Source organism: Salvelinus alpinus, chromosome 2, assembly GCF_045679555.1.
Source record: "Salvelinus alpinus chromosome 2, SLU_Salpinus.1, whole genome shotgun sequence".
NCBI lineage: Eukaryota > Metazoa > Chordata > Actinopteri > Salmoniformes > Salmonidae > Salvelinus > Salvelinus alpinus.
Genome location: NC_092087.1, coordinates 74659352 through 74674651, shown reverse-complemented (window position 1 = coordinate 74674651; position 15300 = coordinate 74659352). Strand labels below are relative to the sequence as shown.

Below are 15300 nucleotides of genomic sequence, written 5' to 3'. Positions count from 1 at the left end.
TTGGATTTTTACGAATTATCTTTGAAAGACAGGGTCCTGAAAAAGAGACGTTTCTTTTTTTGCTGAGTTTATGTACTGCTACTTAGGGTTGCACTATCAGCAGTTAGCTAGCTGTGTACAAGGGGATTGTTTGAAAGAGAAACACATCTACTACTATGAGAGATAGTACTCCCTTATTTCTGCTGATCATCACCTATTGTAAAATTACAACAATGCCTTGCTAGCTGACTAACTTTTCCACTGTCATGCTCAGTGTTGCCAGGCCCAGCTAAAATCTCTAGCCCAGTGACCTCTGAAAACCTGCACACAAGGCCTGAATACTAGCCCCCAAAAAATGTTTGCAGCAAGAGAGGAGTTGCCTCATTTATCTATGAAACCCTTTTCCCATAACATTATCAAGGGAATTAAGGACTATCTACGTCATTTTTAACAACGCAGGCTAAGAAGCAAAATCCGTTTTTCCATCAGAGTAATAATTCTTTCAAGTTCAATAATGTGTCACAAGACACAAAATAATTTGCCCTTAAACTCTCCAAATCATTTTCTATCAAAGAATGTCGATTTAACTTGTTTTGACTTTTGACAGTGCCTTGCGACGGTATTCACCCTCTTTGGCATTTTTCCTATTTTGTTGCCTTACAAACTGGAATTAAAACATATTTTGGGGGGTTTGTATCATTTCTACCACTTTGAAGATGCAAAATATTTTTTATTGTGAAACAAACAAAAATAAGACAAAAAACTGAAACCTTGAGCGTGCTTAATTATACCCCCCCCCCCCCCCCCCGAAGTCAATACTTTGCAGAGCCACCTTTTGCAGCATTTAAGGCTACAAGTCTCTAGTCTCTTGGGATATGTGTCCATAAGCTTGGCACATTTAGCCACTGGGATTTTTGCCCATTCTTCAAAGCAAAACTGCTCCAGCTCCTTCAAGTTGGATGGGTTCCTGCTGGTGTACAACAATCTTTAAGTCATACCACAGATTCTGAATTGGATTGAGGTCTGGGCATTGACTAGGCTATTCCAAGACATTTAAATGTTCCCCTTAAACCACTCGAGTGTTGCTTTATCAGTATGCTTAGGGTCATTGTCCTGCTGGAAGGTGAACCCCCGTCCCAGTCTCAAATCTCTGGAAGACTGAAACAGGTTTCCCTCAATAATTTCCCTGTATTCAGTGCCATCCATCATTCCTTAAATTCTGACCAGTTTCCCAGTCCCTGCCGATGAAAAACATCCCCACAGCATGATGCTGCCACCAACATGCTTCACTGTGAGGATGGTGTTCTCAGGGTGATGAGAGGTGTTGGGTTTGTGCCAGACATAACACTTTCCATGATGGCCAAAAAGCTCAATTTTAGTCTCATCCGACCAGAGTACCTTCTTCCATATGTTTGGGGAGTCTCCCACATGCCTTTTGGCCATCATGCCTTTTATTTTTTTCTTTAAGCAATGGCTTTTTTTCTGGCCACTCTTCCGTAAAGCCCAGCTTTGTGGAGTGTACGGCTTAAAGTGGTCCTATGAACAGATACTCCAATCTCCACTGTGGAGCTTTGCTGCTCCTTCAGGGTTATCTTTGGTCTCTTTGTTGTCTCCATGATTAGTGCCATCCCTGCCTGGTTGGTGCGCGGCACTCTCTTGGCAGGTTTGTTGTTGGCACTTTCCATTGGCACTTTCCATTGTTTAATAATGGATTTAATGGTGCTCCATGGGATGTTCAAAGTTTCTGACCTGTTTGGAGAGATCCTTGGTCTTCATGGTGCCGCTTACTTGGTGGTGCCCCTTGCTTAGTGGTGTTGCAGACTCTGGGGCCTTTCATAACAGGTGTATATATACTGAGATCATGTGACAGATCATGTTACACTTAGATTGCACACTTTGTTTAATTAATTATGTGACTTCTGAAGGTAATTGGTTGCACCAGATCTTATTTTGGAGCTTCGTAGCAAAGGGGGTGAATACATATGCACACACCACTTTTTTTTTTTATCAAGTTATTTTATATTTCCCTTCACCAATTTGGACTATTTTGTGTATGTCCATTACATGAAATCCCAACAAAAATCTATTTAAATTACAGGTTGTAATGCAACAAAATAGGAAAAACGTCAAGGGGGTGAATACTTTTCCAAGGCACTGTATGATTAAACAATATGGCCCTAGGTGGTGTGGTATATGACCAATATACCACGTTTAATGGCTGTTCTTTGGACATGAAAAATGTAATTTTACTATTGTAATTACATTGTTAACCAGTTTAAAATAGCAATAAGGCTCCTCAGGGTTTTGTGGTATATGACCATTATACCACAAAACCCTGAGGAGCCTTATTGCTATTTTAAACTGGTTAACAATGTAATTAGAATAGTAAAATTACATTTTTCTTGTCATTCCCATTGTACACAGTCTGATATACCATGGCTTTCAAACAATCAGCCTTCAGGGCTCAAACCACTCAGTTTATAATTGTAATTATAAACAGGGTGGGTGGAGCCCTGAAAGATGATTTTCTGACAGCCATGGTATATCAGATCGTATACCACGAATATGACAAATAATTTATTTTTACTGCTCTAATTACGTTGTTAACCAGTTTATAATAGCAATAAGGCACCTCAGGGGTTTGTGATATATGGCCAATATACCATGGCTAAGGGCTGTGTCCAGTCACTCTGTGTTGTGTCGTGCTTTAGAACAGCACTTTGCAGTGGTATATTGGCCATATACCACAACTCCTCTGGCCTTTTTGCTTAAATAAATGTGCACAACTATAGATAAATCCAACAGGAGAGATTGAGCGATGAAAGTTGGACAGAGGATCTCAATCTGTCACGGTCGTCGTAAGCATACTTTGACCAAAGCGCAGCGCGATATGGGTTCCACATGTTTATTCAATGAAACGCACAAAAACAATAAAGAACAAACTAAACGTGAAGCTATGGAGTGCTCACAGGCAACAACACATAAACAAGATCCCACAAAACACAGTGGGGAAATGGCTGCCTAAATATGATCCCCAATCAGAGACAACGATAAACAGCTGCCTCTGATTGGGAACCATACCATGCCAACATAGAAATAAACAACCTAGATAGGAACAACCCCCCTAGTCACACCCCGACCTAACCAAAATAGAGAATAAATAGGCTCTCTATGGTCAGGACGTGACACAATCTCTGTGCAAGAAACACGTGGACGAACTTCAAAAAATGAATGTTAGGTTGTTTTCAGATGTTATTAAGACTACAAACCGTTATGAATGGCCTGTTTGCGAGATTTCAATAGGCATAGGCTAGGCATACTGACTAGAGATACTAGAGCGCCAAAAGTCCTTTTCGAATGCTTTGTCGCCATTATCAGTTCTAGCACGTTAATGTTATACAGAAAAAGGGTGTCTCCAATATAAATAGCCTACCTACAAAATGGTAAAAGGTTGTCAGGATGTGCACGTGTGCTGCTACTACTCCTTGACACAGCTGCCTCTGCTGCAGCACTCTCTCAACCAGTGCTCTCAACGCACACCCCCCCCCTCCCCACCCTTAATTAATTCACTCACTCACTCAGTAACAACCTGCTCACTGCCTGATAGTCAACAGCAGCGGGGTATAGTTAAATAAAAAATAAAACATATTTTTGAAAGAGAAATACCATGGCGGGCGCGCTGCAATTTAGAAGTAGGCCCAAAACCCGGCACCAATACATTTTCACCCACGACATCATTTTCAAACTGACCAATTTTGCGAGAAAACCACAAACATGGTCATGCTGTGGATGTTTGGTCAGGACGTGTCGATTTAATTTGTTTGTTTTGAGTGACTCATTACTAAGCACCTCCCCACACAAAACACATTGTGGGCACTCGCCGTTATTGCTCAAAGCTTGCATGAAACGAAGAGAGAAACTCATCACTGTATTTGCGATTGAGCTCAGTCATAATTTAGACAGCACTGCATTGTTTGGGTCACGGAGTGATCTTCAAGAAAAACTGCATAAAAAGATCTGGTAAACAGCGAAGCACACGGGCATCTCCCTAACACTCGCGCAGCTGAAAAACTGACACTGCTACTAAGCAGAGAGCGCACTGAACAGAGAGCGCTGTTGCACTTGGCCAAACCAATTCCAGTAATTCATGAAATAATTATAGTCTGACACATCACGACCCACCATTAACAGGTCAGCGAACCACTTTGGAGCCATACTTTAAGAAAGGCTGTTCTACTGGAGAACAATGGTCATGTGAAATTATTACAACTCATGAGAGATTTGATGAAGCCAAACAATTAATATCTATGTGTAGAGATTCTCAAACTAAAGAACTATGTTAATATGCTCAATATGTGAGTAAAGAGCATTACATTGGCTTGCTTGAAGACTCTTTACTTAAGAACTCTGATTATGCAAAATGATCACAACCCTCAACTTATGAAAGATTGAGAATGACACGCAAAGGTGTGCGTCTGTGTACCGAGAGTTCATTATGTCTCTGACGATTCCACTTTTTCCGACATGACAGGGAAAGCAGAATGCATTGATCTTCTCATTTCCAACCCCTTGGTAAACGGCTCACACCATCTTGTTCCCAAATCCAATGAATTCACTTTCAGGGGAATGCGTGTTGAAATGCCATGGCTCCCAGTTTGCCAGAGGCATGGAGCAACCAAAGCCTTTCTCCCCATGTTCCTGGCATGGTTTGTGGATGGTCAGGACGTCGGCAGTTGGTGTATGGAAGTGGCTTGGTTTCATATCTCTCTCTGAGAGAATTACTTACAGACTATCCGATTGGATTATAGAATTTACTTGGGAGTGTAAGACCATAGACATGCTAGCTAACCCCGCCCTTGATGTTGTCTCAATGTTGTCTCCAAAGTGAAAATGTAATGAATTAAGTTTATCCTTCTTTGAAGCTTCTGATCATTAAAACAAACATATATTGTGTGTTGTCAAGATGCGTCTCAAGAATCAAATGTGCATCAAATGTGTCTGAGCTTGTAAAGGGACATCTAAGAATGTGCATTGATGTGTGTAGCACTGGAGAAATATAGAGTGGGCTTAAAACTTCTTGAGGGCAGGGGGCAGCTTTTTCACTATCGGGAAAAATAGCATGCCAAAATTCAACTGCTTGCTACTCATCCCCAGAATATAAGATATGCATATTATTAGTAAATTTGGATAGAAAACACTCTGAATCATGTCTGTGAGAATAACAGAACTTATGTAGCAGGCAAAACCCTGAGGACAAACCATTCAGAATTTGTATTTTTTTGATGTCAATGAGATTTCTTAGAGACACCAGATTGCTAATGGACTTGCTTGCAGTTTCTACCGCTTCCACTGGATGTCACCAGTCCTTGGAAATCGGTTGAGGTTATTCCTTTGTGTAGTGAAGAAGTAGGGCTATCGTAAATGAGGGTCACATGAAGTACATTTTTGGAGAGAGTCACGTTATGAAAAAAGTTGCGTCAGTTTGGTTTCTTTTTGTATTGAACACAGATCATCCCGTCTTCAAATTGATCGATTATTAACGTTTAAAAATACCTAATGTTGTATGACAAAAGTAGTTTGAAATGTTTTGGTAAATTTACATGTAACTTTTGATATATTTTGTAGTGACTTGGCGAAAGTTGGAAGCTGTGTTTTTCTGGATGAAACGGTCCAAAATATCCAAAATAAATTGACATTTTGGATATATATCGACAGAATTAATCGAACAAAAGGACCATTTGTGATGTTTATGGGACATATTGGAGTGCCAACAAAAGATTTTCGTCAAAGGTAAGGCATGATTTATATTTTATTTCTGCGTTTTGTGTCGTGCTTGCAGTGTTGAAATATGCTACTCTGTTTGTTTACTGATGTGCTATCATCAGATAATAGCATCCTATGCTTTCGCCGAAAAGCGTTTTTGAAATCTGACACGTTGGCTGGATTCATAACGAGTGTAGCTTTAATTTGGTATCTTACATGTGTGATTTAATGAAAGTTAGATTTTTATATCATGTTATTTGAATTTGGCTCGCTGTATTTTCCCTGGCTATTGGCCGGTGGGACGTTTGCGTCCCACCTGCCCCAGAGAAGTTAAGGTCATTTTCAACTCTGGATGGAGATATTATTTTGTGATATTTAATGCATTCACACAATATTCACTCTTTGAAATTGTCAAAGGAATAAAGGGGAAGGGATTAACTACTCAGAGAGGATGTAAATGTGGTTTAATGTGAGAGAGGACAGCAAGGAGGTGTAGGACACCCTCAGGTGGTTAGCAGAGATGAACAGGAGGAGAGGAGTCTGTGACCAGCATGATAGAAGGACAGACGTAAAAAACAAAGAGCGGAAAAATGAAAAAACTTGTTAACTTCTCTAGGGTAGGGGGCAGCATTCGGAATTCTGGATGAAAAGCATGCCCAAATTAAACTGCCTGCTTCTCGGGCCCAGAAGATATGATATGCATATAACTGGTAGATTTGGATAGAAAATACTCAAAAGTTTCCAAAACTGTTAAAATAGTGTCTGTGAGTATAACAGAACTGATTTGGCAGGCGAAAACCTGAGAAAAATCAATTCGGGAAGTATTATTATTTATTTATTTATTTTTCTATTCAATGCCATTACAGTATCCATTGACTTAGGACTCCAATTGCAGTTCCTATGCCTTCCACTAGATGTTAACAGTCTGTAGAAATTGTTTCAGGCTTTTATTCTGGAAAATGAGGAAGTAAGAGCAGTCTGAATGAGTGGACCCTAAAGTGTCACAGAGCTTTTTCATGCGCGTTTCTTGTTTACCTTTTACATTGACGACGTTATTGTCAGGTTGAAATATTATCGATTATTTAGGCTAAAAACAACCTGATGATTGAATATAAACATCGTTTGACATGTTTCTACGAACTTTACGGCTACAATTTTGATTTTTTGTCTGCCTGTTTTGACTGTGTTTGAGCCTGTGGATTACTGAAGAAAACGTGCGAACAAAACGGAGGATTTTGGATATAAAGAGACTTTATCGAACAAATGGAACATTTATTGAGTAAATTAATGTCTGCTGAGTGCAACCATATGAATATCATCAAAGGTAGGGGATTCATTTTATCTCTATTTCTGACTTGTGTAACTCTTCTACTTGGCTGGTTACTGTTTGTAATGATTTGTCTGCTGGGCTATGTTCTCAAATAATCGTAAGGTATGCTTTCGCCGTAAAGCATTTTTTAAATCTGACACCGTGGTTGGATTCACAAGAAGTTAACCTTTTCTCAATATAGGGGGTGCTGTTTCAACATTAGCATTTATCGTCTCCAAATTAAACTGCCTCATACTCAATTCTTGCTCGTACAATATGCATATTATAGTTATTATTGGATAGAAAACACTCTCTAGTTTCTATAGCCGTTTGAATTATGTCTCTGAGTGAAACAGAACCCATTCTACAGCACTTTTCCTGATATGGAGTGAGATTTCAGACATTTTGGCCTCTGGTCCCAGGTCAGTTTTAAAGTCCCTGTAAATCCTATGAGGATACAAACACTGCCCATGCCTTCCTCTAGATGTCAGTAAGAGGTGACAATTTGAATGGAGTCGATTGCGCAATCAGGGCCAGTATAAAACAGAAAAGACCGGATGTACCGTTCTTTTCCCGCTGCGCCTCACGCAAGATGGACGTCGCACTCTCTCTCTTTCCAAGCGTTGGTTTAGCCACTTATATATCGCCGGTCATGTTTTTACTCGTTATAGGTGTTAAAAACATCATAAGGTAGTTAATTTAAACCGTTTTATAGCAATTTATATCCGTTTAGTGCGATTTTGAGGCATTGCTTTGTGATGCACATTGAAGCACCGGGCACGTTTCGGGGTCCCGGTCGAACGTTAGTGGGCATTTCGACGGACAAGAGGACAGCTTTCGACCAAAAGAAGATTAGACCCAAGAAAGGATACATTGCCCAAGATACTGATGGAAGAACAGCTCACAGTAAGAACTATTTATGATGATAAATCGCTGTTCTGTTGAAAAATTTTAAACGCATATGTCGCCATTTTGTTATGTGTAGCTTCGCTTGGCAGACCCGGTATTGCACAGTAAGGATAATTTTACAAATGTAAGTCAGCGATTGCATTAAGAACTAATTTGTCTTTCGATTCCTGTCAACCCTGTATTTTTTTGTCAAGTTTATGATTAGCTATCGATTAGACTAGATCACTCTCAAATATAGCGCCCGACATTTTCAGGGCAGTTTTGCTAGTATTCTCATTGTATAACCACGTTTTTTTGTGGCTAAATATGCACATTTTCGAACAAACTCTATATGTATTTTGTAATATGATGTTACAGGAGTGTCATCGGAAGAATTCTGAGAAGGTTAGTGAAAAAATTAATATATTTTGGTGATCATAACGTTATCGCTCCCCTTGCCTTTGATTCATGCTGGGGTAACGTTTGCACATGTGGTATGCTAATATAACGATTTATTGTGTTTTCGCTGTAAAACGCTTAGAAAATCTGAAATATTGTCTGAATTCACAAGATCTGTGTCTTTCCATTGCTATGCTTTGTCTATTTTTATGAAATGTTTTATGATGAGTAAATTGGTAATACACGTTGCTCTCTGTATTTATTCTAGTCGAGTTGTGATGGTGGGTGCAATTGTAAACTATGATTTCTACCTGAAATATGCACATTTTTCTAACAAAAACTATCCTATACAATAAATATGTTATCAGACTGTCATCTGATGAGGTTTTTTCTTGGTTAGTGGCTATCAATATCTTTATTTGGCCGAATTGGTGATAGCTACTGGTGGAGAGAAAAAATGGTGGACAAAGAAAAATGGTGTCTTTTGCTAACGTGGTTAGCTAATAGATTTACATATTGTGTCTTCCCTGTAAAACATTTTAAAAATCAGAAATGATTGCTGGATTCACAAGAAGTGGATCTTTCATCTGGTATCTTGGACTTGTGATTGAATGATATTTAGATGCTACTATTTACTTGTGACGCTATGCTAGCTATGCTATTCAGCTTTTTTACTGGTGGGGGGTGGGGGGTGCTCCCGGATCCGGGTTTCTGACTCGTTAGAAGTTAATCTTTAAACCTATGTAAAATATGTTTTGTTTTCTGAATTTTTATAATGAGTATTTCTGTATTTGAATTTGGCGCCAAGCAGTTTCACTGGCTGTTGAAGAGGTGGGGCGCTAACATCTCACGTATCCAAGAGAGGTTAAACTGCTCAAGTATCATCTGCATAGGAGTGATAGGAGGCAACTGGGAAAGGCAGCGAGATGGCCCAGAGAGAGGTGTCAAGTGAGAAAAAACAGAGGGTCGAGACCAGAGCACAACAACAACAACAGTAACATTTTATATTATTGTCACAATCTTAAAATGACAATCATTATTCATTCCCCAATATTTTCCTTTTAACCAGGCACTGATGCAAAGTTAGGGAGGGTGCACTAAGGTATGATAGCACCATCAAGATCCACATTGAGATGAGAGAATGATCAATGCAATTGACTAAATGACAGAGCGGAACATATCCCTTAAACCTCTTGTGGGACAGGTGTTAGCTTGAGTGACAAGTCACAAGTATACACCAACTAACAAGGGTAACTCACCCCAGAGTAAAACTGATTAATTCCTGGAAGATTTCAGATCAGGTGAAACGGAATAAAAAAAAATATATATATATGTTATTTTCTGTGAAAGTCAGTCACTGTGTAGATGTAAATCACAGTGTTGAAGGTGTTTGTGACAACAGAACTTAAAGGTTACTCTAAAACTCTTCCATCTACATGAAATTCCTGCAGCCATCATTACACTTTTGTTGCTGATATCATAACATAGTTGTGAACTTCTGAATTCTACAAAAACCAGCAAGGGTTGTCTCAGGTCGCACTCATTGCGATGCAGCATATTCTCATTGATGTCAGCTGGTTTGGAAGTCTTGCAGTCACACCGACAGGTTGCTGTTGACCTCTGAAGGCGCTCCCGTCTTTCTGTCTCTGTCTCGCAGACATGGTAAGCAGGTGTTTGACAACTGATGTGTCTAGCTAAGTCGGGTAAAGAACGCTCATCCTAGTAATGAGGTACATGAGTGGGATTGTGTCTTCATCCTTCATTTGACTTTAACACAAGTCTTTTAACAAACCTCTTTTGAGTGTCTCAGAAAGGTCTCTTAAAGCGTTTTCGAAGGTTATTTTTATTGCCTTTCATCTATTTCTCTTTGAATGCACACAACAATGTGTTTTTCAGTGTAGCTTTTTTTTGCTTTGTTTCCAGACTAGAAAACCAGTGACACTTAAATTAGGCAATCATGGGATATTGAATGGCTTTTTTGTGGATAGTATGGGCTTATGGGTAATGCCATTAGACATACATCTCTGATCCACATCAAAAAGATAATTTATCCTTCGTGCTGCATAATACACTCTTAGTTATAATAGGTGGAAATGTTGAGTGCTGTTATAATGTAATGGACATTTAACTAACTAAACAAACTCAACCCTCATCACCAGATCTGTCATTACGCAACCCTAATTATTCAAATAATTCCATTACGCATCACACTTTGTTATTGGAATCGAACCAGAAATCTACAGTACAACAGATTCTGCTGTGAAGAAGTAAAACAAAAACAAAGAGTGAAACAAAGAGTAAAAAAACAATGTCATTGTTGGACCCTGGTTAAGAATGCATGATGATAGAGGACAGTCCCAGATGGTTTATTTGTGAAACGGTGATTGTCTGTGACGTATGGACATCTGATGAGGATACTATAATTCTGTATTTGGAGATCAAGGGACGGCAATGTCACATGGAATGACGCTGGAGAGACGAAGCAGGTACGGGGAGTAAAACATTTAATATATAACGGACATGGGACGAGACAGGAACAGCGTCAGCAAACAGGTAAAACAACAAAAGACAATCAATACAGCAGCAGGGAACAGAGAAATGGAACTAACAAATATAGAGGAGGAAATAAACAGATGAGTGAGTCCAGGTGAGTCCAATATCGCGAGGGAAGGCAGGTGTGCGTAATGGATGGAAGGAGTGTGTGATGCAGGGCAGCCTGGCGCCCTCAAGCGCCAGAGGGGAGGGGAGCGGGAGCAGACTTGACAGGCAAGTCATTTCCAGTTTGATGTGTAATATTGTACAGGTGCACTGATGCGTTTGCCATTCTCTGCCCTAGTATATAACTCCTTTGTGGCTAAGGTGTTTCTTAAGGACATAAATATTGCTTTGTGAGGCAGCCTCTGTGACCTAGACACAGACACCTACTGAAACGTCTGCTTCCAACTCACACTCTCAAACACGTAGATCCCCTGAAAGCAGCTGTGTCGCCCTCACCGTAGAGAGCTTTTTATGTCTCTATTTTGGTTTGGTGCCCGGTTCGACCTGTGCCTGCACTCTGGAGGGGCCAGGCTAAAGTGGCATTCAGCCTGGAGGAGTTGGGCCAAGGCTGCGCACCAGGGCTCCAGTGCTCCCCCACAGCCCGGTTCATCCGGTGCCTCCTCTACGCACCAGGCCTCCTGTAGGTCTCCCCAGCCTGGTGGGCCCTGTGGCAGCCCCATGCACCAGGCTGTCTCTGCGTCTCCTCCCTCCAGAGGCGCCCTTCAGTCCGGAGCTTCCAGCGACGCTCTCCAGTCCGGAGCCTCCAGTGTCGCCCTCCAGTCCGGATCCTCCAGCGACGCCCTCCAGTCCGGACCCTCCAATGTCGCCCTCCAGTCCGGATCCTCCAGCGACGCCCTCCAGTCCGGAGCTCCCAACAAGGGTCCTCAGTCCAGGGCCCCCAGTCCAAGGCCCGCTACGAGGGTCCCCAGTCCGGGGCCTGCTACGAGGGTTCCCAGTCCGGGGCCCTCTACGAGCTGCGCTTTGGTCCGATCCTTCTTCATCCGACGTCCGTTACAGCAGCTCCCTTTCCAGACCACTTTCCAGCTCACACTCTCAAACACATCGATCCCCTGAACGCGGCTCACTCTCCAGATCCCAATCACCTGAATTCTGATCACCTGTTCACACACCTGTATGTCATTATCACACACTATTTAGTTCAGTTCTTTGCACCCCATCATTGTGAAGGATTGTTTGCTTTGTGACACACTTCTATTCAGAGCTCTGTTTTTCACGTAATTTAATCCTCTCGTGTACGATAGTGTTTGCATGCCTCACTAACGATGCCTTTTGCCTGTTCCCTGCTTGTCCTTTAGCCTATCGGATTTCCTGTTATCAACCTATTGCCTGATCTCCCGGACGACGTTACTAGCCTTTTAACCTGCCTGTACTGTTGCCTTTTTGGACCCCCTGTGTATAACCTGCCTGCCCCTGGACCCTGCTACCTGCCTCCTCCTGTGGTCCTTTACAAATAAACACCTGCTGTGCCCTGTGCTTGAAACCAGCTCTCTGTCTCCCACCGTGTTCATTACACCTACTCCATTTGAACATACACTAAGACATACACATTTAACATTACATTTTAGAACACACACGCGCACACACACGCACACACACAAACGCCTATGCCTCTATTTACAGTCTCTTCCATATCCGTGGCAATATGAGGTAATAAACAATTTCTCTTCCCACAGAACAATCTTATTAATATTTCACAGAGATAATATATTTATCTTAACTGCCTGCCTGTCTGTGTAACTAAGTTGAATATGGCCTTATTCTCTGCCTCTCAGGCAGATTCATCACGATAATGTTTCTTTTTGTGTCATATTTAACCTCCATTTGTTAAAGTGCATCATATTCATCATCTCCAGCATCAAAACAGTGTCTACATTATGTATGTTGAAAACCGCTCGTTATGATCTGTGGTTAAAAATAAAAAAGGAAGGAAAAAAAAAAAACCTGCAACAAATGTCTAGCCCAAGGGAGGGTATTTTTTTGCTCCCACAATTCTCATAGTGTTGTTAGGTTCTAATTCTTAGAGTAAATAACTCAACGGACACTAGAAAAGCCTAAACAAATGTAATTCTTCCCAAAAGCTCAATACAGCTGCAGTCAGACAATATTTTTTCACACAAACACTGATATTTAACCCTTTCTCCTAGGCGGAGTCTCCTCCTCCACATCTGAACAGCCAGTGCATCTCTGTTGCTAGACAGAACCTTAGTGATATCTGTTCTTCCTCACTTCATCTGACCTGACCTCTACCTCAAAGTCCTCACTCCTTCCCAACTAAAGGCTGTCATGGTGATTGATACCAGACTGTGTCTCTTCTCATCCCAGAGGATCCCTCCCATAGGACACCTGATGGCTAACAATAGCATATCCTGACATAATGCAAACGCTATACATTACCCTCTCTCCCTCAGTCACATTGTTAGGTTCTAAGATCTCCACCCGTCTCCCCTACACATTCCAAAGCCATCTGGCTTCTACAGATAACCATTCACTTCTGATGTAAAAACCAGTCTCTTTCACTCCTTAGATACTATCCTTCAGAGTATAACACTGTTCCAAGTTTAACCCAGAATCTAACAGTGTTTAAAAATCACTGTTTTTAAAATGTTTAAACTTTGATGATGTCATCGGGTAAAACTTTTAAACTAAATATAGAATTTTTTTTCACTTATGTTGACGCTGGTATTGTGCAGTAGATAATGAAAATGAAGTTTCGATTTAATAGAGGCCAGTCGTCTTCCAGGTGGCTCGCCAAGTGTTTCTCCTCTTTTATTATCAAAGGCCAAAAGTACAGGGGGAAGAGAGAGAGAGAATAGTGAGCTGGAGAAGGATGAGAATAAGTATTTTGTTGGGGACACCATATGGCACACACCTAACATGAGTGAAAACCAGGGGAGCCATGAGCTGAGGCAAGAATGATGATGGATTGTGTCCCCAAGGTTAGAAGCAAAGGAAGTGAAGAAATAAGTAATATAAAAACACATCTTCATGATTTCATTTGTTTTACCGAGAGGTACTGGAGCTTGTTATGTTGTTAATGGTGTCAACTCTGACTCTCTTTCTCTTTGCTCGTGGCGTTGTTTTAGCTGCAGAATAGAGTTGGAATGATCCATTTAATACTTGAGGATGGGTTCACAACCTCTTTCCTCATATAGTCCCAAACTCTCTCCATCAACCGTCCACTGTGGCGAGAGTGATCAAGGTTTGTTGCCCTGGTCAGTGGTCTGTTATCTTAGCCTCTGGTCCAGCAGAAGGAACCAGACTAAGGGAAGGTTGCCAGATTGTATTTGTCTGAATACCCCTTTTGTGTTGTGCTGGTGGTATCAGGGCAGGCAGGGTGTTCAAAATAAAATACATGCCCAAGATGGTTCCGTTAAAATTGAGTTTTGCAAGTCTCTACATAATGGAATCTCAGGAGAATTTCAATTGCCTGAGCATCATGGGGGATGTGGAATTTTACTGGGACTGGGAATCTAAAAATGGGGGGGTGGAAATTACAGATATCGTTTCTGAAATAGTTTTGTTTCCTGCATATAGTCATTATAAATCCATGTTCTGTGGCTGGTAACTGTCTTCATGTGAAACCATATACCTGGATGAATATAGGGTCATCCGTCCCCTCTCTGCTCTCTTAAAATATAGTGATTTGAGAACATATTAATAGTTTATAACTCTGAAAACAACATGATTGGTACTCATTGTTAATATTCTATTCTCTTAAGACTGTTGTTTCATTAAAAACATTATCATACAGAACACACAGTCCACATTATTCATGGGAGCCTGGCGAACCGGTTTAGGCGTGATAGCCTGATGATCCCACTAGAACGTGGGAGCCTGATGAGCCAGCTGAAGCGTAGACGCCTGGCGAGCCGGCTGAGGCGTAAAACTCTGGTGATCCGGCTGAGGCCTGACGTGGGATTGGGCACCTGCTGAGGCAACCGGTACAAGAAAACCTCTCGAGCCAGCTAGGGCATGGAAGCCCGACGAGCTGGCTTAGGCACCCCCGGTTCTGTCGGCGCAGCCCCTGGACCCGACGTCACCACCAGCACTCCCCGATGCTTTGTTTGATGGCTTCAGGATTCTATTAGGACCGACGCTGGAGAAGACAAGCAGGTACAGGGAGTTGAACATTAATTGTGGAACAGACACTGAACAGCGTCAGAACCAGGTAACAAAATGACAAACAAACATTAATCCCGAAGCGGGGAACAGATAGGGGAGGAAATAAACACAGGTGATTGAGTCCAGGTGAGTGCAATGAATAGCTGATGCACATGACGAGGGAAGCAGGTGTGCGTAATGATGGTGGCAGGAGTGCGTAATGCTGGGGAGCCTGGCACCTTTGAGGGCCAGGGAAGGAGAGCGGAGCAGGCGTGACATTCATAGAGGAAAGGAAATTGTCC

The 15300-nt window shown here is 41.5% G+C and overlaps 1 pseudogene; it reads left to right on the top strand.

Moving 5' to 3' along the window:
- LOC139541314 (VPS10 domain-containing receptor SorCS3-like) overlaps positions 1–15300 on the top strand; it is a 105302-nt pseudogene that overhangs the window by 48469 nt on the left and 41533 nt on the right.